The sequence below is a fragment of the Ailuropoda melanoleuca genome, chromosome 8, assembly GCF_002007445.2.
Source record: "Ailuropoda melanoleuca isolate Jingjing chromosome 8, ASM200744v2, whole genome shotgun sequence".
Classification (NCBI taxonomy): Eukaryota; Metazoa; Chordata; class Mammalia; order Carnivora; family Ursidae; genus Ailuropoda; species Ailuropoda melanoleuca.
In genome coordinates this window covers 73,200,620-73,226,734 of record NC_048225.1, presented here as the reverse complement: position 1 = coordinate 73,226,734, position 26,115 = coordinate 73,200,620, and the positions used below count along the sequence as shown (strand labels likewise).

General features: G+C 43.7%; 1 pseudogene; it reads left to right on the top strand.

Moving 5' to 3' along the window:
• Positions 1 to 384: 384 nt before the first annotated feature.
• On the top strand, positions 385 to 4,647 carry LOC100482300 (annotated as a pseudogene).
• Positions 4,648 to 26,115: the final 21,468 nt, after the last annotated feature.

Sequence of the window (26,115 nt, the reverse complement as noted above, 5' to 3'; positions counted from 1 at the left end):
CACTATTTTTTCATGATTATGAAATACAAATTTAAGGGTAGAGTGTGCCAAAGATCCAGAAAATCTTGAATTACAAAGGAAATCAAAAATCATCCAGATGGGGCATCTGGGTAGCTCAGTTGGTGAAGCCTCCGACTCTTGGTTTTGGCTCAAGTCAGAATCTCGAGGTCATGAGATGGAGCCCCACATTGAGCCCTATGCTCAGTGGGGAGTCTGCTTGAGATTGTCTCTCCCTCCCCGTCCCCCTCCGTCCCTCCCCCCGCCACTGCTGACACGTGTATGCACATGTGCTCTCTCTCTAAAATAGTAATTGTCTAAAAGATTTATTTATTTATTTGAGAGTGAGACAGAGACAGAGATCACAAGAGAGAGTGAGCATGGGGCGGGTGGGGAAAGGGCAGAGGGAGAGGGAGAAGCAGACTCCTCACTGACCATGGAGCCTAATGTGGGGCTCAATCCCAGGACCCCGGGATCACCGCCTGAGCCAGAGGCAGATGCTTAACCGACTGAGCCACCCAGGTGCCCCAATAAAATCTTTTTTTAAAAAAAATCCTCCAGACTAGTCTCAGCCATTGAGAAATCTCCACAGTATCCTCGATGAGGTAATGTGTTTAGGGAATTGTGCTTTCTAAGCAACAGTTAACAACTATAATGGCTATCATCTACTGAGTTATTATAAACTAGGGAATGTGTTCTCGCCAAAATCCTATGCAAAAAATAATTTTAGTGCCTCCCTTTTACAGATGAAGGCCTGGAGGATTAGAAGAGCTGAAGAATTTATCCGAGATCTCAGATTACTCAAAGCCAATTCTAGCACTTTCTAAATTTCATGATTATAACCCTTACTTTATATTGCTCCTAACAGGTAACTATTAAAGACTTTGAAGTTGAAAGTGATATAATGAGGCTTTTGTTTTAAGAGATAACTTTAATAGCATAGAAAGAAGAGAGTTTATATAAAAAGCCAGAGAAAGCTCTACTGTCAAAAAAGGAGAGAAAACCAAACAAATGCATCATATCAAAATCTAGGTGAGAAACCAAAAGGAAAATAAAATTCGCACAAAATCTTAAGATGAGAGTTTAACAATGAGTAAAAGGAGACCTAACTGAAACATATATAATTGATTTTTGTAATTCATATGCCTGTGTATTTTCCATTGACCTCCTTTCCTTACCTGATATCATTCTTGTTCATCATTGTAAACTCAATGCCTGGCATCAACCCAAGTGAGACAGACGCAAAAAGTTGTTAGTTGACAAATGATTCAGTGTGGCCTTTAGTTCTCTATTGTTCTTTGGTTGTTTGATTTTTTGTTTTTTTAACCAGCATTCTGTTCACTTCCAAGAACACAATATAGAAACCTTACTCAGAGTAAATACTCACTTACATTTCTAAATGATCTTTATTATATCTTACTCTCATAACTGCCAAAATTGCTACATTGAAGACAGATTTTTTTTTTTTTTTAACAATTCAGCTTCAGGCCCTTCTTGCTGATGACAACAAATAAGTTAGGAACATAGATAGAAAACAGGAGACACTGACAATTCTCCATCCGCGCCATTGGGCAGTCTCAGATTGCACCAAGGGCCCAAGTTCTCCAAGGACTTTATGTACTTTACTCTGTTGTTATCCCTCAAACAGCTGAACAAGTCAGACTCTGAAGGGTTGTTATACGTCTTTCTCAAATGTATATATCAAAGGAAAATAAGCAATTGTAAATAACTCTAATCGGAAACAACTAATAAAATTCAAGGCATGGGGTGCCTGGGTGGCTCAGTTGTTAAGCATCTGCCTTTGGCTCAGGGCATGATCCTGGCATTCTGGGATCAAGCCCCACATCAGGCTCCTCCACTGGGAGCCTGCTTCTTCCTCTCCCACTCCCCCTGCTTGTGTTCCCTCTCTCGCTGGCTGTCTCTCTCTGTCAAATAAATAAATAAAATCTTTTTAAAAAAATTAAAAATTAAAAAAATAAAAATAAAATTCAAGGCATATACCCTTTTGACCTGAGGTCAGTATTGTCATCTCCATTTTAGGAAAGAAAATGTGGTAAGCATCACCTTTCCCCATGATGCACAATTCATGCATATGAATACTGAGTCAGCGTGGTCAACTTAACTACCAAAGTATGCAATGACTTTTCATGGTGTTAGCATCTACTATTTGGAAAGAAGGATTGAATAAATGCGCACTCTCAAGAGAGAAGCTAGCCAAAGCTTCTGGAATCACTATTAAGTTGTGAGTCACTCAACTCATATCTAAGTAATAATTTTGATGTTGCAGGCTGCTATGATATCTTATACACCCAGAAAGAAGAGCAGAAAATTATTTCCCTAGACACCAAGATTCAATATGGTAACTGATGCCTTTCGAGACCCATAGTGCTCTAAGAAATAAATAAAGCCCTCTCCAACTCTCTTTCCACTAACAGATCAAGTGTATAAAAAACTTTCTGAAACTATGTTAGTTCAGCTAGGAAACATTTGACATTGTCCCCACGAATTGCTTGTTCTGTTGTCCTCATGTTTTAAAGAAAATGTTTGCTTTTCCTAAATAAGTCCAAAAATGAATGGTTGATTTGACCTGTTAACTAACTAGCAAACTTAGTGAGGAAACATCAAAAAAAAAAAAAAAAAAAGAATATTTGAACAAGTAGTGAAGATACCTATGCAGGAATTACCCCCTTCAAGTCCCTTGTCTCATTCACATGAGTATGAAGGAAGTTACGAAACAAGTACAAAGAAATCACACTCCCACATGAGCACAGGGTCTCCACCGTCTCCACAATCCCACAGTCCCCATACTCCCATCAATCAGCTGTTGCAACCGCAGCTGATTGGTCCAAGGGTAGATAACTGTCTCCTACCAATGAGTCTATTTCTTGGATTTCGTCATGTACTTGGGACAAACCAGTGCCTTTCAGGTGACCAATACTGAAATGCATCAAACTAAAAAACAAAAAGCCATATTTTCTCATCTGTGGAAAGACTGACCTGTGGTGACGGAGGAGGGAAAAAAGCTGATATGTGAAAAAAAAGCAGAGTTGAAGGACAGAAAGAGCCCTGAGCACATTTCAATCTGCAAACTCAGTTCCTTCTAAGGGTCTGATGCCTTCAAGTCCTTTAACGGTTTTTTATTGTCGTTCGACTTTCTCTTGTGACCTGTTCGATAACCCAGCATGTTTGCAATACATCTTCTTTTAATTCAACACATTTGCAAGTTAGTTCTTCCAGCCCCAATAATAGTTTCAATTTCTGTATCAGTAAGTACAGATTTTGTTGAAGAAACAGAGAAACTTCAAATGGCTTTGAAATACAAAGTTCAAATTTTGTTCTCATCTCTTTACTGTAGTATCCAGGCTGATTGAACAGCCATCATCTCTAATATTGCTGGTCATGGTGGCAAAGGAAAAGAAAATTTTTGAAGGTCTTACTTTGTTTAGCGCTTCTGGATGAGAAATAGTCATAGATCTCTCCAACCACCAAGGGGCCTGGAAGTGCACGGGGAGGGGCGGGGCTGGAAATATTTGTGAAATATCTCTAATCATCACCATACCCACATCTCAATGTTATCAGCATGAAAGCTGAGATTATTTCCATCAAATATACTATGTGTTGAAGCAAGGAGAAATTGCTTGTGGTACTCATTTTGTTGTGGGTACTCATTTTGTTCAGCTCCTCAACCATCAGGTCAGTTTTGCTCAATAACTCAGAACTAAGGTTTGCTAATTTAAAAAATAAGATAGTTCCAGCTTCTTCTCCAAGAAAACACCAAACGGCATATAACACCAGTGCTGCACCAGGAGCCTGGAATGGGAAGTCCCTGGAATGGAAGGCCACAGGGACTTCCCTAGGGCATCCGGGCTGGGGTGGAAGAGGGATCGGAGTGAGCCCGGGTGGGGCAGAGGCTGGGGGCTCGGGGAGGCAAGGACATGGACAAGGAGTGGATCCCTGAAACCAAGCAGGACCAACTGGCCAAGGATATGAAGATCAAGTCCCTGCAGGAGATGTATCTTTTCTCTCTGCCCACCAAGGAATCTGAGATCTTTGACTCTTTCCTGGGGGCATCCCTCAAGAATGAGGTTTTGAAGATTATGCCAATGCGAAAGCAGACCCGTGCTGCCCAGCAGACCAGGTTCAAGACATTGGTTTCCACCAGAGAATATAGTGGACACGTAGGTCTGGGTGTTAAGTGCTCCAAGGAGGTAGCCACTGCCATCCATGGGGCCATCATCTTGACCAAGATTTCCATCATCCCCATACAGTGAGGCTACTGGGGCAACAAGATCAGAAAGCCCCACACTGTTCCAGGCTATATGACCAGCCTCTGTGACTCTGTGCATGTGCACCTCGTCACCACCCCCAGAAGCAATGGCATTTTCCCAGACCCTGTGTCCAAGAAACTACTGATGATGGCGGGATTGATGACTGGTACACCTTGCTCCCACCAGGGGCTGCACCGTTACCCTGGGCAACTTGGCTACAACCACTTTTGACTCCATTTCTGAGACCTACAGCTGTCTCACCCCTTACCTCTGGAAAGGGACTGTGTTCACCAAGTCTCCCTCTCAGGGATTCACTGAAGGTCTTGTAAAGACCCACACCAGACTCCAGCTTGACCACCAGAGTTTTATAGGAGAAAAATAAAGTGAATCGAAGCCTGTTAAAATAAACAAAATTCAAAAAAATAAATAGTTTCAGCTGTGAATTTTCTGCTTATTTGAATGAAGCTAGTGATAAGGTTAAAAGTGAAAGGAAATCATTTAATTAATTTTTGTGTTTTGATGCCAAAGTGCTTGACATGTAGACAACACAACCAATAGTAAGGTTGAAAATTGCATAAGATACACAATAACCATTATTTTGGATTGCAGAGGACAAGAAGCAACCCTCCACCCACCCACCCAATCTACATTAGACATACAGTGTGAACAAAAAATAAAACTTTTGTATTTAAAACCCTTTTGAAGTCTTTTGTTATTTCAATAAAATCTATATTTTCTAGCTGATTCAGAAACTGAAAGTATTATTGGAGACTGGAAGAATGCTAACAGTGACAAAATATTTAATAAAAATGCTGCCGATTATAACTTGGAAGGCAAATGAGATCCCTAAAGAAACTTTCACATATCAGAGAAAATGCTATAAAAAGGATTAGTAGGGGCCCCTGGATGGCTCAGTCCTTAAACGTCCAACTCTTAATTTCGGCTCAGGTCATGATCTCAGGGTCATGGGATTGAGCCCCACATCAGGCTCCACACTGGGCATAGAGCCTGTATGGGATTTTTCTCTCTTTCTCCTTCTGCCCCTCCACCCACACCTTCCATGCTCTCTCTCCCTCTCTCAAAAAAAATAAAAAATAAAATAAAATAAGATATTAGTAGCATGTGTTTGTTTAGCTGGCTGAACTTGACAAGGCACAAGAAAAAGATAAGCCCAGAGAAAGAAATAGAAAATATCCAGGAATTTGAGTATGTGTAGGGATAGAAAAGGCTACATTTTATTATGCTAAGCAAGAAAAGATAAAACTATGAGGATCTTTGAACCAACTAAAATTCAGCCTTGAGTAAAGGATGGAATCAATAATCATAACATCCATTTGTCAAACCTCTGAAGGAAATAAGGTGTCTGAAACCAGAGATCCATTTAATTTCATGATACCCAGTATATACCTGCAATTGAGCAAAATACTTCAGAGAAGAGATTAGACGTGTGGTTCTCCCACTGAAGCCTGATAGACTGAGAAACTCATAGATGATTTGAAAGAAAGTTACGAGTTAAAGAAAGCATAAAAGTATAGCAAATGTAAAAAGTGTTTGGGAAAGAACTGTAGGTGTGGCTATTGGCACATAGAACTGAGTAGGAGCAAATAGATAAGGATCTCAGTGAGTTTTTAAAGAGTTATATTGCCAAAGAAACTGTGAGCCTGGACTAAAAACGTTTACGGTATTCAAAATTCAAAATGACACTTGGATCCCACCAGTCTATGACTGAGAAAGCTGTTCAGATCTCAAGAAGGGCATGTTCTAAAATACCACTGCAGGATTATGGGAAAACGAGAATCTCCCCAAGAGGTGGACGTGGGGAAGATCCATGGAGAACATCAGGCGGGGGAACTACTCCAAAGCTATGGTTAATCAAGAAGCATTTCCCACTCCCAAAATAGAGGGCCATCACAACATCTGCGAGGTAAGAGTTCAGAATTGCTACAGACCAGTGACTGGAGAGTCTCACATTCTTTTAGGAACCAAAATGTTTATTTCAGTTATCCTATCTGTATTCCACTAATATATATTGGGCATGGGGATGGGAGAATGTAGTGGGTTGAATGGTGGCCCCCAAAAAGATAGGTCCACATTCTAATCATCAGAACCTGTGAACATGACCTTATTTGTGAAAAAGGGGTCTTTGTACCTGTAATCAAAAGTAACTGACAGCTTGTACTGAAAGGGACAATGACAGAAAAAAATGAAAGAAGGCCATGAGACTTCCAAAATTCTACAGTCAGGAAATTGGCTGATAGAGCTACTCAGCTGTGAACACATGTTACCCCGCAAAATAGGAAAGATGGCGTCAAGGGCAGAGACATAACAGGTGGCACAGAGACCATCATGGGTCCAGAGGGTGGAGTCTTGCCACAAAGGATTACTCTCTGGCTTTGGAACCTAACAGAATTTCCCCTGCTGGACTTAGACCTTGTGTGGGACCAGTGACCTCTTCATTTTCTCCAATTCCCTTCTGGATGGGAATTTCTGTCCTATACCTGTCACACCATTGTGTTTGGGGAGCATGTAGCTTGTTTTCTAGTTTCACGAGTCCTTAAATAGAGAGGAATTTTTTCCCCAGGATCAAGTATACTCAGTCTCATCTATAAACAGATTTAAATGGCTCAGGGCATGACAGTGGGGATTTTTTGAACTGATAACACAGCTGATGTTGTTGTTATGGGCTAAAAAATTGGAGAGTTTTGGGACTGGTGAATGTATTTTGCTTGTGGATGGATGTGAGTTTTGGCCAGAGGAGAAACTAGAGTGACCTGCAATTATAGGTTCTAAAAGATATGTCCATATCCTAATCCCTCAGCCTATGAATGTGACCTTATTCCGGAAAAAGAGTCTCTGCAGATGTAATTAAACTAAGACTCTTGAAATGAGATCATCCTGGATTTTCCGAGCAGGCTCAAAACCCAATGACGAGTGTCACCTAGAGAAGGATGCCCACACAGACAGCAGAGGCAAAGCCACGTGAGGACGGAGGCAGAGAACGGAGCGGTGCAGCCACACATTACAGAGCACCTGCCGATGCCAGGCACTGGAAGAGGGGAGGAGGGAGTCTGTCCCAGAACCTTGGGAGGGAGCACAGCCCTCCTGACACCTTGATTTTGAACGTCTGGTCTCCAGAATTGCGAGAGAACAAATTCCTATTGTTTTAAGCCACCAGTTATCGGTAATTTGTTATGATAACCATAGGAAACTACTACAGGACATTAAGACCTGTCTTTTAATTTAGTTCAGAGAGCTGCACATCAGATGAGTCCCAGCCAGATCCGATGTGGACACCACTGAGCGTTCCCATCTCATACAGACACTGCCTTGCATCCCCCCCAGCCCCTAGACTTCCAGCTGGTGACCAAGGGAGTGTCTACCTGGAATTTTTGGTTTGTCTCCCATGGGGTGGCATGAGAGTACTTTGCCTGTGGAAGGGAAAATGTGCCAAATGTTTGCTAACCAGAAGAGTGCACTGTGATGGTCGTAAGTGTTATTTCCCAAGGTTTTCCTGTGCTTTGGTTTCCAGGTACATGGTAGGATTTCATGTCTCAGTTCCCTTAGAGTTGGATCGGGCCATACAAATAGTCCTGGCCAATGAGCTGGGAGCAGGAATGACATGTCATTTCAAATGTGGGACCTTGAATAAGAGCAGCTACTAATATTTGAAGTGGTAACTGCTCCCTCAGCCTGGATCCCAGATGAGGACACGAGAAGCAAGCTCCCAGCTCTGGGTCTCTGACGGAATCTCACTAACAGAAGACAGTAGGATTTGTTTTGTTGTTGCTGCTGGTACAACATAACCATTCTTCCTGAGTGTCTTAAAGATGCAAAAATTCAAAGGCGTGCCTGCTATATGCTGGGGGGGGGGTGGCTATAAAGACAAACAAAAAAGCATTTAATCTTTTCAAGTCATTTATGATCTGGTTCAATGTAGAGCCATGGAGAGCTGTGGCATCCGTAGTTGACTGCATCAGAACTACCCAGGGAGCTTATATACCCCACCACAGACCTACTGAATGAGAGTATCTGGGCAGAAGTGGAATGGGTTCCAGCAGGGCATTGGTGTAGTGGAATGGGAGCCACACGCGCTGTCACAGCAGCTCGGGTCAAGACACGCTGATCAAGACCAATTATTATCAAGTGCTTTTTGTCATAGAACTCCTAGAGATGGCATCCTACTAGAAGCTCAGGATGTAAACAGTAAAGGTAAACCAGCCCTGGCCAAGTGGAGTGGGAGCCCAGAGCCCCAACCTCATGCTTCTCTCATCCCTAGCTTGAGCCCTGAGATAAGGAACCCCCAAGAGACTGTACAGAGTATAGTTTTTAAAAGTGACTAACAGAATATGATAAACACAGTTAGGGTAAAGTGTGGTGTCTGGGAGATTCAGAAGAAAGTTTAAGCATGCAGGCTAGAACAAAGAAAGCTGCATGGAGAAGGCAGCATTTAAGACAAACTCTTAAGACTGGCACAGCTTCAGCACGTAACAGTAGAAGGGTGGTGAGCAGGTAGTGGGTAGAAATAAGTCTCCTCCTTATGACCATGCATTTATAAGCCGCTAGACTCAAGCTTCACAAGAGCAGAGACTTAATCTGTTTTGTTCACTGCGGTATTCTCAGCAGCTGCAAGAGCAGAAGGGGTGTTCAGTAAATATTCATTAAATCAAATGAATGCTGTCTGCCAAGTGTCATGTACCTTTAGTGGCATGCCTTCAGCCACCAGAAGCTGGAAGACGGGAGGAAGGGTTACCCCTAGAACCTCTGAAGGGATCATGGCACTACCAGCATCTTTATTTCAGCATAGCAATGATGATTGCAGACTGCCAATTGGCTTCAAGGATGGTGACAGAATACATTTCCATGTTTGTTTCAAGCTACTAGGTATGAGGTCATTTGTTACAGCAGCACCAGGAAGCTGATACCAAGCCCAAGGAGGTTCCATGACTCGATTAAGGGCTCACAGCTAAAGAGGAGTAGACAGAAATCAAACGCATAGGTCTTTGTAGAGCTCTTTTCACTGCAGCATGTAGACTAAGGGGATTTTTATTAGAAATTCGAGGGCTAGAGGTGGAAGTGGGAGTGAGAGGGAATAGCGATGAACAGATTAGAAATGATCATTCCAGCACTTCCCAGCTCTCTGCCATAAACATTTGGTGGCTTTTAGGACCCCAATTTCACAGTGGAAGAGCAGGTTTCTAGGACACTGAACTGGCATCCACTTCTCCAGCCAAGAACATGAGTCAGCCCGCCATGGTGAGCATAGCTGGCCAAGAATTGATGAGCCAGCTGTTCGTCTTTTCTTTTTCTCTGCTCCAACTTTGCAAGTGGATCAGCATATTTTTCAACAGAAGAGATTCTGGGCTTTGGCAGACAAAATCTATAGAGATTAATGGCCTTTTAGGCTGGAACCTAATTAATTACTAAAATGATGAATGTGGCAGAGAGCTGTGCTTTGCTGTTGCAGGGCTCACTGGGCATGCTCACGTCAAGGTAATCTTCACCAAGTCATTGGCTTCCCAGCCAGTGGAAAGCATGTCGACCTTGCTCTTTCTAATTCACAAGGATAGTAGGACACATTCCATTAAAAAGCTCAGAATCTAAGAGCCTCTGATGGGAATTCCAAGCTTCTTATCCCCAGGGGAATCAGAGGAAAAGGGAAATCATCAGCCTGGCTCAGAAGTACCACGGTGCATACCAATGAGGGAACAGCTAGAATCTCCAAGCTCCCGAACCGGTGTATCCCTACACATGGAACTCAATTACATCAAGTGACTGAGGGTGAAAGAGCACTGTGCTAAGAGTCAGGGGAACTGAGGTCAGTCCCAACTCCCCAAAACTTGGCTCAACCATTCACTTGGCACATCAGAACCTTAACTTTCTTACCTATGAAAAGGTAAAATTAGGGTCTTTAAAGTTCTTCCTGGGAACCCTCATGCACTGTTGGTGGAGATGTAAATTGGTTCATTCTCTGTGGAAAACAGTAGGGAGGTTCTTCAAAAAAATAAAAATAGGGGCGCCTGGGTGGCACAGCAGTTAAGCGTCTGCCTTCGGCTCAGGGCGTGATCCCGGCGTTATGAGATCGAGCCCCATATCAGGCTCCTGCTGGGAGCCTGTTTCTTCCTCTCCCACTCCCCCTGCTTGTGTTCCCTCTCTCACTGGCTGTCTCTATCTCTGTCGAATAAATAAATAAAATCTTTAAAAAAAATAAAAAATAAAAATAAAAATAGAACTACGCTATGATCCAGAAATCCCACTTCTAGGTATATATCCAAAGGAAATGAAAGCAGGATATTGAAAAGATTTCCGTAGTCCCATGTTTATTGCAGCATTATTCACAATAACCAAAATATGGGAAGAACCTAAGGGCCCATCAATGGAAAGACGAATGAAGAAGTCACACGCACACACCCACGCACATGCACACACACACACACACACACACACACACACACACGCTGGAATATTATTCAACCAGGAGAAAGAAGGCAATCCTGCTATTTGGGATGATATGCATGGACCCCGAGGGCATTATGCTAAGTGAAATAAGTCAGACACAGAAAGACAAACGCTGCAGAGTATCACATGTGGAATCCCCCCCCCAAAAAAAGTCAAACTCATTGAAACAGAGTAGAAAAGTGGTTGCCAGGGACCAGGGGTGGAGAAAATAAGAGACGTTAGTACAAACTTTCAGCTGTAAGATGAACAAGGTCTGTACACCTGAAACTACTAAAACATTGTCAACAACACTTCAATAATCCATTTTTTTAAAGATGAATAAGGACTGAGGATTTCAGGTAAAACGTGGGACTCTAGTTGACAACACTGATAATTGCAATCTCTTAAGGGAATAGAACTTGAATGTTCTCACACACAAAAGTACGTGTGTGGGGTGGTAGATGCGTGAACGAGCTACGTGGGCGGAGGCCCCTCACAATGTATATGAGTATCAAATTACCATGATGTACACTTTAAATGTACACTTTAAATGTCTTTAAATGGGCACGAGGTATCCCAGAGTCCATAGTCTCTCATGGTTCACACACTGAGGGCTTTGGGGGGGGGGCGGGGATGGGATAGACCGGTGATGGGTAGTAAGGAGGGCACATATTGCATGGTGCACTGGGTGTTATACGCAAGTAATAAATCACGGAACTTTAAAAATTTTTTTAAAAATAAAAAAAATAATAAATGGGCACGAGGTAGACAGGGACTGGGGACCCCATGTGTGTGACTGGAGTATCCAGACACAGTGTTCTGCGCTTTGCAGCTATTTCTGAATCTTATGAATGCATATGCATTTGCTGTTTCCCAGCAGAGCTGGGCTGCGGTGTGTATCACCAGTCTATCGATTTTAGAAGCATCTCTCTCCTCGGCTGGAAGAGAGAAGAGACATGAGTATTAAGTGAAAGCCTAAGGGTCTATACAGATATAAAGAATTACCGTCAAGAAAGCCCTGCTTTCCTAAAGTGATAAAATTTTAAATTCTATACTCCCCTCCCTTGATAGCATAAGGAAATTCTCAGCAAAATGCAGTTTGGTGTAGTAAAACCAAATAAACAAGAAAACATACAGTCCCACGCGATCAATAGGCAAATGAAAACTTGGATTCAAATTCCAAATGTTCATTTTACTAAGTCAACAAGTGAACCTCAGTTTGCAAGGAGAGATGTTCTAGCGATTTAGGGTCAGTGGAGGACATTCTCGACTTGAACCCCAGCTCTTCCCTGCACTAGGAGTGACAGTGGGCAAATTAATTTTCTCAGACTCGGTGTCTTTATAAAATGGGGATAATAATGAGTTCCTCACAGTATTGTCAGGACTCAAAGGAGATAATCAATGTAATAGACCTTCTGTAGCGCCAGGAATAGCTAACTTCTCGGTAATCAGTAGCTGATTTGGCCAAAGACGGAGGACAGCATGGGTAATGAATATAAATGGAAAGTGTATTTAAATGACTATTTCAAGTCGTTTGGCTAGAAAGGAAGGAGAATAGATGGGGGAAGGGGATGTGTGGAGGTCGATGGTGTGGCTGACGTGTTGTTGTTGTTGTTGTTGTTGTTGTTGTTTGCTTGTCTGGCAGTTACTGTGTTTTTGGTCTGATGATAACTGATGGAGTAAGGTCCCAGGGGTCAGGAGCGATAGAATCCAGTAAGTTTAATAGGAAAAGAGACACCTCTTCCACTGAAATATGGGGACAGGAGAGAAGCAGAAACAGTAGATGAAAAGAAGCTGTCTGGACCCCAATGGTCATAGCAGCAATGTCCACACTAGCCAAACTGTGGAAGGAGCCAAGATGCCCTTCAACAGATGAACGGATAAAGAAGATGTGGTTCATATGTACAATGGAATATTACTCAGCCGTAAGGATGAATACCCACCATTTGCATCGACATGGATGGAACTGCAGGGGATTATGCTAAGTGAAATAAGTCAAGCAGAGAAAGACAATTATCATATGGTTTCATTCATATGTGGTATATAAGAAATAGCACGGAGGACCACAGGGGAAGGGAGGGAAAACTGAATGGGAAGAAATCAGAGAGGGAGACAAACCATGAGACACTCTGGACTCCGGGAACCAAACTGAGTGTTATAGAAAGGAAGGGGGTGGGGGAATGGGGTAACTGGGTGTTGGGCATTAAGGAGGGCACGTGTGGTGGTGAACACTGGGTGTTATATGCAATTAATGAATCATTGAACACTACATCAAAAACTAAGGATGTACTGTATGCTGGCTAATTGAACATAATAATGAAAAAATAAGAAGAAAAAAAATTGTTTTAATTTTTAAAAAAGAAAAGAAGCTGGCTTGGTGGAGGAAGATGGCAAAGGTGAAGGTTCCCTAGCCTTCAGCATCCCAAGAGCTGAAGATTATGGTTCTTTGGAGGAAGTGGCAGCTGGATGCTTGAAGACAGTCACAACCATTCCAAATGTTGTTAGGAGAACAACTCCTAACACCAAAAAATGAGTTTGCTCGTTTGTCCCAAGAAAGTTCACCTGGGACACATGAAAAACTTTTCAGGTAAGATGAAAGACTCAACAGAGGTTGAAAACTGAATTTGTAGGACACAATTCTGAATTAACTTTTTCCCAGCAAAGAAAAAGAGAAAGTCTTGGCAACCAAATGTATGAATATAGAATATGGGTCATCCGGGTGCTTCAGGAATGGGGTTTGGCCGAGTGGTTGGAGGAAAATGACAATAATACTACCAATCATACCGTCAATGCATACGCTTCTCCAGAGAGTAGTTTAGTGTGGACAGGGTTCAGAACATGCAAGTTTAGGCATCTGTAAAATGGGAATAATAGTGTCCATAACAGGACAGTTTTTGTTCATCACTATTGCTGTCCTAATGCACAAAAAACCTTAAAAATGGGGTTTGCGTTAGCTGTTCACACAAGTCTAAAATGATATTTTAAATTTCCCTATCTCAAAACCACTCTTCCCTGGGTCTTTCCCATCTCCGTGAATGATATCACCACTTACCTATTTGCCGACACCCTGGATTCCGCTTTGCCACTCTGCCCTCCCGCCTCCATGTCCAATCCCATCCTGTTACCCCCACATCTGAAATAGCTTCTGAATGTACCACTTCTCGCAATCTCCTTGTCCAGGGCTTGGCAGACTGTTTCCACAAGGGCCAGACTTGGTCCCTGGGCTATCACATGCCTCGCTGTGCTGCCGTGGAGCATGTCTTATCTTTATCAACTGTCTGCCTTCCACAGTCTTCCTGATTTGACTTTTGCTCCCCTAGGGCCCATTCTTATAGTAGGAAGGGTGACCCTTTTGAAATACAAATCAGATTATCTTGCTTAAAATCACACGTTGGCTTCCTGTTAACTAGAACAAAGCAGTCTCCTGGCCTCAGGAGCATGCCATGATCTGGAGTGACTTCCTCCCGCACCTCCTCTCCCTTTCACTAACCCCCGCTCTGCTTACCCTGTCCATCTGTCTGTCCTTTGAATTCCCCTACCCTCTTCTTGACTCAAGCTGAGCTGTTTCCTCTGCTAGACAAGGACTTCTCTGGGCTAATCCTTCTTTCTCATTTATACTAGTACCGCCTCCTCGGAAAAGTCTTTCCTGGTCCACCTGGCAGACACACTCTTGCCCCAGCAGGCACACCCACACATCCCAGCCACTCTGCGCCCCTTAGCCTGTTTAGCTTCTCCCAGCCCAACAATGGAGCTCAATCCATTTATTTACTTATTTATTTGCATACAAAAGTCCATGGGACTGGGATTTTGTCCCATTGTTGTTATATCTGTGATCTCTGTAATATTCCTGGCAGGTCGCAGGCACTCAAAAAATACCTGAGTGAAAGGAAGAACGAGCAAGGCATGAATGATCAACGTTCGATGGTTTGAGGATGACGTTCAAAGCCCGAGGTCTCCCTCCGGTCTCCCGTTGCTTTTCTGCACTCTCGGTGCCACCAAGCACTTGAAAACCTTACAAAGGTTTGCGGAGCTACACTGCACACCGTGAAGTCTTCATCAGGAAAAAGATGCCATGCTAATAATTTTGCTCTCTAGTGAGTGTCTCCCTTTCCAGTATCATCACTGCCATATCTTAACTGAGTCAAGGAGTGAGCCTAACTTGGACAAGGACAGACTTTGGAGCAATTGTAAGGGCTTGCTTTTTGTTTGTTTTTGTTTTGGTCCTATGGGTCCTTGAGGGTTGTTCAAAATCAAGAGAGCCTGCAGTCGTTAAGCATCTGCCTTCGACTAAGGTCATGATCCTAGGGTCCTGGGATCGAGCCCCGTGTTGGGCTCCCTGCTCGGCGGGAAGCCTGCTTCTCCCTCTCCCATTCCCTCTGTTTGTGTTCCCTCTCTCGCTGTCTCTCTGTCAAATAAATAAATAAAATCTAAAAAAAAAAAAAAATCAAGAGAGCCTGTTGGTGCCAGGACAGAGTCGGGAGACCTCAGCTGAGCCCTGGCCTGTCATTTGGTGGACGTGGGACCACAAAGTACTGAGCCTCCCGCACACTCCCTTTCATCAGTGGTAAACTGGGCTGAAGGGAACATGACACCGCAGATATGCTGTGAGGGTTAAGCCAGTTCTGTCCGTAAAAGCGCTCTGTAAACTCAAAGCTGCTGTCGAATCTCAGTTGTTTTTAAAAGTTTGCTGCCTTTGCCCAGGCGGTCTGTGCTGTGCAGACCCCACACAGGACTGATTTGGTCTTCAGAACGCAGCAAGATCTTTGTGGATTTTTAATGTGTTACTCATCCGGGGCACATTTGCCTTTTATTAGGAGCCTTCAATTATAGGGGGGCTAAAAAAAGAATAAACAAGAGGCTGGGAATTTTAGGTGCCACCAAATGAGGGCAGGGGAGGGAGATTTTATAAACAGCACAAGTTCTGGGGTTAGACCTGGCCCTAAATCCTGCTTCTGCCATTTCTTAGTTGAACGACCTTGGGAAAGTTACTTAGCTCTGAGTTTTGGGTAACGAACCTGTACGGGGAAGATAATAATTCTTACTTCAGGGATTTGTTAAAAAGATAAAATGAAAACATAATGTGTAAAAACACCTGGCCCCATGGCCAGCTCATAGGAGGAATGGAGAAATTTTGGTTCTCTTCTCTGTAATTTAGTGGGCAGGATAGCAACTGCCAGTTTTATTCTGGAGAAAAAAGAGCCCAAAAGAGAATATCCCTCAAGAACCTTTGAGTTCAAGCGGGATGACTTCAGGCATGGGCTGATGACCAGGGCTGGAGCATCCGGCTTCCTCAGGGGAATCCCGCAGGAGGACGTGCTGTCTGAAGGTGAAAGTACATAAGCAAGAAAGAACAATGTATTTATTCTATTCACGTGCTTTGCTCAGGTGATGATTCTTACTCATGATGATAAAATTCAAACAATGCAAAAATAAGTCCCCCTCCTATCCCTGCCTCCCAGTTGTCCGTATTTTTCCTCTGAGAAATCCAATATTGCCAGTTTCCTCTTTTTGTATATCCTTCGAGAGAGCTTATACATACAAAAACATCCTTTAAAAATGCAAACGGCCTGGGGCACCTGGGTGGCTCAGCTGGTTAAGAGTCAGACTCTTGATTTCAGCTCAGGTCATGATCTCAGGGTCCTGAGAGCCCTGCATTGGGCTCCATGCTTAGTGGGGAGTCAGCTTGAGATTCTTTCCTCTCCCTCTGCCCTTTCTCCCCACTCTCTCTCTCTCTCAAATAAATAAATTTTTAAAAATGCTAATGGAAGTGTAGTATACACACTCTTCTGCATTTTGCTTTTTTTTTCATTTACTAATCTATTTTGGAGATACTTCTGTGTCAATAGGAGATCTACTTTATTCTTTTTAATGGATGCATTGTTATATTAAGTATACCTGTTACAGGGATGTACTGTAATTTAACGTGTCCAGTATTGATGAACATCAAGTCGGTTTCTAGTATTCCTAGTATTTTACTATTATAAACAATGTTGCCTCTTGTATGTTGGAGCAGGGGTAGTTTTGAGCAAAGATGAATTTGGTCGGGATCTCAGCCCTTAATTCATTGGTCAGTTGCCTGTCTCCACAGTGTGTGCCAGAAAGAGCGTCAGAAGCACAAAAGATTAAGCTGTTCTTACCCAATCCCTACACACAAGCACACACAAACAATAATTAATTAATAATAATAATAACAATAAAGAGGATGAAAGGAAACTTTGGAACATAATGGGTATATCTGGCCTTGATGGTGGTAATGGTTTCGCGAGTGTATACTTCTCTCCAAACTCATCTTTCAATAGGTGAAGCTCTTTACATGTCAATCATATCTCAACAAAGTGGTTTATAAAAAGGAAGTGTTTAAAGATGCTCTGACCAAATGCATATGGTCCAGCACTGGAGTAAGAAAGTGCTTACAAAGCCAGCTGCAGTACTCATACCCACCCCTGTATGCACACTTCTTTGCAACGGCCTTCACCATTCCTCACACCCTGAGGGACAGTCCGTTTCTCTATGCCGTCTATCTGACCTCGCACTGTGATTGTTTTCTACCATCGAGTGTAGCAAATGTGACATTGCGCGTTCCAGGTCCCAGCCTATTGCCAGTGCTGTTCTGGGCTAGGAATGCCCGAGGCCCTCACTTGGGCCATATTGAGTCCTAGAGAGCCCCACATGCATGTCCCCAATCACCACTGGGGCCGATCTTGTGTCCTCACCTGCCCTTGTAGTTCTTGTTATGATTCCAGTGTGCACCTCAGCAAAGCCATCTGGAGCCTTTAAAGAGCAAGATTTGTACTCATGGGTCCTGGAACATAGATGGCATGCCCAAGGGCCACACAGCAAGGTCTCAGCTAGAGAGTAGGGGGAGGGTGGACCTGGGGCTCTGCCTCTGTTAGGGTCCGAGGGTGGGGTAGTGTTTCACAGGCTGACTCTTCATTGGTGAATTTAAAACATAAGAGCAGGAATTAGGGCAAAGCAAGAGAGACGCTGGGTCGGTCCTGAGTTAGCTAGGTTCCCCAGGGCTTTCTAAAAGGGGAACTTCATGCAGGGGCACAGGGAGGAGGGGCGTCCTGCCTCCTTATCTAGTGGTTTTGCTAGCAGCTGTGTCCCACAGCTGGCACATTTTGGAGACAGACGGCTTTGACATGGACGCCTCTGCCGTCAAGAGCTTAAAGTCAGGCCATGCCAGGCACTTACACGCTGCCCCCTTGCAGCTTCTCTGGCTCGCCGGAAAGGCTGCCTGACACCATGGGGAGAGCCCGGTGAGGCTTACTGAAGGCAAGAGGCCACATGCTGGCCAGCCGGCGGCAGCTCCAGCTCCCAGCCAGGCAAATGGTCCCTAGACGTGCCACTAAGTTAGGGGTTATTTGCTAAGTAGCAATAGACCACTGATCCTAGTGGGTAAGAATCTGCCCCAGCTTCTATCTCGGGTTGTGCCTATCATGGGCTCTGGACTCCCCGTGACAACTGCCTGGACTGTTTTAAAAAGGAAGATTCCTAAAATTCTCAGGTTGGGCCTCTGAATTTACATTTCAGTAGGTTCCCTAGATGGTTCCTCTTTAATGTCCTATTGGATGCATGACGTATGTGCTACCTTTATGTATTATATGAGGTTGTGAAACAGAATAAGAAGACCCAATAAACTCTCTACCATCTCGAGAATTAGGAAGTACCAACACCCTGGCATCTGTCTATACTCTCCTTCCCTGTCCCCTTCCACTGTCTCTCCAGCTAAAGAGGCAACAGCATTCTGAATTGGGAGCTCATTATTCCCTGTGTGTGTGTATTATGTATATATAACATACACATGTTATAATTATAATATTATAATTATTTATAATATATTATATATATTATATGAATATTCTCGTACTGTGTGGGGGGGAAATACATGTGTTTATATGTGTGTGTATATAATACACACACACACATTCACACACAGCATATATTTAGTTTTGCTTATTTTTAAACTTCATTTAAGAATTGTACCATAGTACCTGGCCAAGCAGAAGATTAGAGTGATAAGGGCAGGGTCTCTGGTGTTAAGCTGCCTGTGTTCAAATTCTAGCTCAGTCACTTAGTATCTGTGTGACCTTAGGCAGTTAATGTCTGCATGACTTGGTTTCCCCTTCTATAAAATAGGACTGATAATAACATCCAAACTTTTAGAATCTTGGTAGAAGTAAACGAGTTAACATATGGAAAGTATGTAGACCGGTGCCCTGCACAGCATAAGCGCTCTGTCAGTACTACGATTTTTATTTTGAAACGTTCTCATTTCGGCTGGTGTTGAGTGTGTGGGATTCACACGCGCTCTGTGTGTCCCTGCCGTTCCTTTGTGTAGGTTGCTCTAAGTGTCACTGTGGTAAGTAACTGGACCACAACTGATTAACCCGTTCTCTACTGATGGGTTATCATCCAGTTCTTTACTTTTGCAACAATACTACCATGAACGTCCTTCTACACATCTGCCAGGAGACATGCAGACTCTCCTCAGGGCTGTGCATGGAGGGCAGGTGCAGGGTCACAGATGACGAGGGTGGGGCCAAGGGCTTTCCACGGCGCTGGTGCGGCCCGGCCCTAGACACCTGTCGCTTCCCATCTGTGCCACTATTTGGTTTTCTCAGACTCCAGAATTTTAATGCATTTATTTTTGAGGCTTAGAGAAACATTCTGGCTCAAGATTTTGGTGAAAATGAGGTATACCTTAAAAAAAAAAGTTCAGTAATTTGACTTCATTGACTCCACACTTGAGGAAACCTGAAAGCCTTCCCTCACTCCTTCTCAGACCCTCCCTCCATCCCCCCTTCCTACTGCAGTTCTTCTCTACACGTTCCCCATGCTGTACCATGTGTCCCCCCTACTTCCCTGACCACTCTCTCCTTTCTCCTCCCTCTCTGCTGATCCTCCGCGGCCCTTCCAGGCTGCCTGGCTTTGAATCTTGACACTTCCGCTCCCCACTGTGTAACTACAGACGAATTGCTTAATCTTGCTGGGTCTCAGTTTCCTTAGCCTTACCTCACCTGGTAGAGTGAGCATTTGATGTACAACACCCGGACCAGGGTCTGGCATGTGCCAAGTGCTCACCGATCGTCTTGATCTCGAGCCTGCTGGGCAGCAGACTCTGAGAGCGGTGTGCGGGCGGCTTACTGCACTGTCCTCGGTATCAGCACCCTGGAGGGCGGTCAGGGGCAGAGAGCGCAGAGAACCACGACACAGTGACTACTAAAGTCTCCACCAGTCCTGCAGGAGCTCTGGAGCTGGATGGCCTTTCAGACCCCCCCCCAAATTGGGGCCAGAGGTCAACTCTTTCATCCCCCACATCTGCCAGTCACTGGCCTGAAGAAGGGACAGTTGGACAAGTCAGCCTTCTTCAGCTTTTTTGAAGATTGTTGCCCGAGATCTCTCTAGTTGAGGGTCACTGACTACTAGCGCTCCCAGGAGCTGAGAGACAAGGGCTTCCATCCTAAAACGGTTGGGGTCGGGTGAACCATGCAAGATCCACTATATTTCCTCTGTATTTTTCTCGCATGGAAACCACTCTGGTTATTTCTTGCCTTTAAAGTATATTTGACTTTTTCCCCCTTTGTCCCAGGTTGTCATATGGTATCAAAAGAAACATTTGTCATTTTGAGGACAAAAAGAGTATAATTTATTTGGCATTTTAGGAACTAAAATCTGTTGCAGGTTGACTTCTATTTGTCAGTTATGGTGGTATTGTATCGAATTAGCCCAAATCTCCTGTGCTATGGGTCTATGCCGTATTCATTCACAACAAACAGCACAAAAACATACAGGCCTTCCGCAAAGTTGCTGTTTATTGATGCCGAGCTACCCCAATCTATTGTCGATCTTCCCAATCAAATTCCAGTGGTACTATCGCAAAGAAAAGTTAACACTGCTGAGAGTCTATGTTCTTCATCTATCGGATGGCTAAAATGTACCTTTCTCGAAGGATTCTGTGGGGAGAAATGTACCAAAAGAAGGTCCAGTAAAGAAATGACCACTGTCAGCGAATGGTGTTAACGCATCAGAGCTCGTGACGACACTGCCTCGGTGGCACATTTATAAAAAGAAGACCTTAAAAATCCTAGCAGCTCAAAACCGTCATGACCACCAGCATAGGTGGTGACCTCAGAGGCCACTCAGTGTCAGAAACTTTCAACAACAGACTCGTTTATTCACCCTCGTTCAGGAAAGGAAAGTCTAGATGAATACTCTCTTTAAGAAAAGAACGGTTCAGCTAAATGTCAGGTGCTAGCCATAGCCAGAAGCTGATTAAATATCGAGTGCCTATGATGCAATTTAGAGTGTTTGCTCACATTTTGTGCTTTCTAAAAACTGATCAATAAAAACAGACTTTGGGTTTTCGTGTGTGATCACAGGGGATCTGGGGACATACTTTGATCACGGGTATGCCAGGCCTCCTCTGACTTTCGCTGATCTGCATTGTACCGAATGCCTAGCCTGAATAGGCAAAGTTAAGTCCTCCTTACAAAAGAAAAGAGCAAGGACCCCTCTATACTTGAAGGGTAAGAAGGGAGCAAGTAAGATGAAGCTATAGGTCTCTCAAAGGCTTTCTTTCTACAAACCCATGTATGGATGGTGACAGACAATGATGGGACATTTGTTTCTTCCTCTGTCTACATCAGCACGGTTTCTGTACAGAATTTTCTCCTGTATTTTTTTTCACGTGTCCCCATTTTCTCTTAAATAGAGAACAAAAATCAATTCCTTTTTCAACAAAATGCAACACAAGGAATGAACTGAGAAGAGGTCTCTCCTCAAGAGCCTGGAAGACCCCTTCATCTACCCGAGGAGATCACACCTGCCTCTTGGACTACTGCCCCCACCCCATGCTTCTTGTCACAGTCATAGCCTCTGATTCTCCTCTTTCCTGTTGTTCTTTTCCTTTGCACGTTGAGCCAGTGAGGCATTTCTTTGCTGAATCACTAAAGGATACAACCAAGGAAAATGCAGTCGATACAGCCAAGCTGCTGAATGAAGCACAGACTCCTTTAATAAGTAGGAAAGTAGTTGCTGACTTGCTGTATTCCAGCAAAACAACTACAACCACATTTGAAGAGCTCTACTGAATTATTTTCTATTCCCTGCTTGTTGCCCTTGTGACCACTGGAATCCATTTGTTTCCCTTCAACCAGGGCAGTAATCTACCTGGCCGACGTCTATTTCACAAGGGCTACTCAAGCCACCTTAAACGAAACCTGTGTTCACACATCAGTTACCTGTTCAGGCTCCGCCACTCGGCTTCGGTCTCTGCTCTGAGAAACACACCTACAAAACAACTGACAACCAAAATTCTCCAGTGACAACATGATGAGAACTTTCCTGGAGTCGTTTGTGGTCTCTGCCAAACAATGTGTCTTCTGTGAACACTCAGGCAGTTCTTCTTAAAATAAATAAATAAATCATTAGTCTCCCAAATGACTGCCCATTACCATTTCACAACATAATCGTCATCACCGTTCATTGGACACTTGTGTACCAGGCCCTACCTTACAAGCTGGCCCAAGTGCTGGAGCTCGGGTTTGAACCGCGATCTCTGACTCTAAGGGCCGTGCTTTTAACCACCACATGCTTCCTCTGTCTATTTGCTAATAATTAGTACATGAGAGACTGTAAATGAAGGGACTGGCACAATACAAAGCTCACCAGTACTTCTAGTGTCTTCTGCTCACCTGAATCATACAATAACGATACGATATGTGAGCCAGGTGTAGGAAGAGAAACGTGAAGCCCCAAATGCTATATGAAGAATTAAAAATAAGTTGGTCACTTAGTTTAGTGAAGGGACACCCGTGTGTTGTTTTCTTTCATCCTTAAGCCAAGAATAGATTTACTTTACCTTGGTGTCGGAGAGTAATTAAGGAATACAATAAAGGAAACAGGTATTCCTAAATATTTGTCGAGTATTACTTATTCTCGGTGAGTACATAAGCAGCTTTTCTTCAAGGCCAGGCTTAGTGAGATCACCAATAATAGTAATTATAATGATTAACTTCATTAAGCACATGTTATGAGCCAGCTACTGTTTGAGACGTTTTACATACTGTATCCTATTTAACCTTTAAATAAAACCCTTTGAGATCAGTTGTATTACCCCTGTTTTGCATAAGTAAGCATGAGGACTCTATAAAGTAAGTGTTTTGACCAAAATCACAGGAGAAGCAGATAGGGACGGTAGAATCAGAACCCGGTGTGCCTGAGTCCAGAACCTTCCCTCTTTATATGTCCTTCACTTGAAATTGATTTACAGCTATCTGCGGGCGCCTGCTGAGTGTCACGCATCAGGCCAGACTGCAGGGATACCATACCGAGCAATACAGATTGGATACCAGCCCTCGTCGATTCTGCAGTCAGGTACAAAACCAATATGACAAATATTAATGTATGCTAAATGATGCAAAAGAGGCAGATGGAGTGTGATGGGAGCATAATTACAAAGAAATATCTAACCTAGTTTAGAAAGTCAATGAAAATGAAAGAAACATTTAATTTGAAGCTTGAAGAATGAGTATGAGGCAGCCAAACAAAGGAGAATAAAAGAATACTGGGGCAAAGGCAATAATAGCATGTTCGAAGGGCCAGAAGCAAAATGCTATGGCTCAATGGAGGAGGCTCAAGGTCCAATAAAACGGGAGCACAGAACTGCTTTATTACAGGCACTGGCAGGGAGGAGCTGCTCTCAGGGAGCCGAGGATGAAGAATAAGGAGACAAGGACCAAAGCACCATATGCAAGTCAACGACCATAAGGATACTGGACTTTATGCTAAGGACATAAGGAGGCGTGTAAAGGGTTTAGGGGAAGAGCAGTGATGTGCCCGGAGGAAGGGCAAGAGTGGACAGAGGGTGCCATGGTCTGCCTTAGATATTATACAAAGTCACAGAAAAAGAGAAGACTTTTTTCTCAAGGGATTTGGACTCTAAAGAAGGATATAACAATAAGTAACCCTTACTGAGAACTTCATGCTGTACATTGACTTGCAGATATTTACTGATCACCGACTTTGGTTCCTGGCACTGTTCTAAGCACCGAGGAAGCAACAGTGAACAAAAATGCACCAAAAAATACCTATGGTCGTGGAACTTACATTTGAGATTGGAGGGCCAGACACTAAGTACTTTACAGATATTAACTAGTCGAACCTCGCCCCAGCCCTATGACGTGGGCTATCAGATTATTTAACCTCACAAAGATATAGGGGCAGGGCGGTCAAAGACTGCCCAAGACTTGCATGCAGGTCTGTCTGGTTCCAGAGCTGTGGGATAAATGCAAGAGACAGACAAGAACTCAGGGAGGAAAGCGTAAAACACGGCACCTAAAGGGACTGTGGTGATGGGAGCAACTTGGGGTCCCACAAGCACTGTATACGCAAACTTTAATTTCAGTCTTGCAAAAGGTGATTTTAAAGTTTTGCATGATTGGGATGACGTCCAGGTGGCTCTGTCAGTTCAGCCTCTGACTCTTGGTTTCGGCTCAGATCGTGATCTCAGGGTCATGCGATCAAGCCCCACACCTGGCTCTGTGCTCAGTGCAGAGTCTGCTTGTCCCTCTGCCTCTGCTCTTCCCCCCCAACACACCGCTTTCTCTCTCTCTCTCAAATAAAATCTTAAAAAAAAAAAAGAAGCTTTCCATAATCTTTTGTTTTGTTTCGCAACAAAACCTTCATTGCCTTATAGTATTTCTTTCCATTAGTAAATTCCATCCTCTGCTTGGCCCAGAAATCAGCTGTGCCCTCGGGAGAGACAGCATACTTGGTGCACTGGCTCCACAGGGCCTGGCACTGGGATGGATCAGCTGCGTGGCTGGCTGACAGGAAGTCAGTGCCCACAGCGGCCCACTGATTTTCCTTTCATCCCGTTCTCCCTTCTCTTCACTGAGTCTTTCATGAAGGAAACTTTGCTTTGCTTTAAAATCAGGAAGCAGACCCCTGTTTGTTCTCCCTATATCGTTATGCTCTTGAGCTCCTCAGTGATCAACACCTCTCAGGAACTAGGATCAAGAAGCCATCTTAACATTGGTTTCTGGAAGAATGTGTTTTGGGACGCTTCCCTCAAACTCCCAGTAAAGACAGTGGCAATGAATGCCAGAATCAGATGACTGTTTAGTCCATTAACAGGCACAGCCTGGCCTGAAAGATGTTTCCCCTCCATTCTTCAGGTCCCTTCCTCCCCCCATCTTTTCCCCAGCTGAACTGGTGTGGATTCTCTGACTTTGTTCAGACCCTTTAAGCATGTCATGGGGTACCTGTGAGAGGTTTTCAGTATCAGGTGAGTAAAAATCACTTCTTGGTTTGGATCTGAGAAAACAGGGAGGAGGAATAAAAGGACAAGCAATTTGCCCATTGTAGTCAAATCAGGCAAGAGTTAATTCTAATTTATACCTGAACCTCCTTATAAACTCCCCAAAGATGCCACTCCCACTGCAGGACGGTTTTACATGGCTCCCTATGTCAGGAACAAAACTGTCCCCAAATCTCATCCAAGTTCCCATCCCCTTAGCAGTTCTCTCCCATTCATCCGCTTGCTCTCAGCCCCACCGTGAGCCCAGGCGGGTGGTGCTCTTCTGACTTTCACTCTCACGGAGTCAGATCGCTTTCCTCCATGACAGTTGACCCTCCTTGTGTTCATGAGCTTGTGAGGGTCTGTCATTAACTCAGTATTCCTCCTCCACCCGACCACGACAACAGGAGGGTCTTGCCCTTGGCGCAGTGCTTGACGGTAGGAGAAGCTCCAAAATATTTGTTGAATATATGAACGAAGCCGGGTTGTCAAAATGGGAGTTTATTTTCCAAAAAAAAAGGCTTTAATTGGTCATAAGAAATGGATAGAACTCTGTGGGTTAGGGATAAATGGAGGTCTCCCATGAGAGTCTGAGGACAAAGAAGTAAGAGTTGGCCTTGAATATGGTCGAACTTTCTTACATTCCCATGGTGTCCCTTATGGTAGCCCCTCAGTTAATGGCCATCAAGCTCTCCACTTTTCCACTTACATAAGCCAGCAGAGGTAAAACTCATTCTGCCAACCTCTGGAAAAATCCAATTTGATCAATTAATTCATGCATCAATAGGTATTTAGCACTGATTAGGTTTTCAATAGCAATTCTGTAAGGAGTATCCTGTAAGGGATTATAAAGGAAGTGTTAATATAAGCATGGCCCCACTCTCAAGGAGCTCCTGTGACAGTGTATGGGCTTTAATTCAAGTTTGGTTAATTTGTATCTGGTTGGTTGCAGAGTGTCAATTCATTGGGAATGTAAACCTGAAACTTTTATTGAACCTTCTTATCCAATTGAGTAGTGGGGTCCCCGGACAGCTTCATAGCTTAATCTCCTAGCTTCCTGAATTCTGTGGCTACTAGAACGACCTCAGTTTAGCATTTAAGCCTTAATGCCAT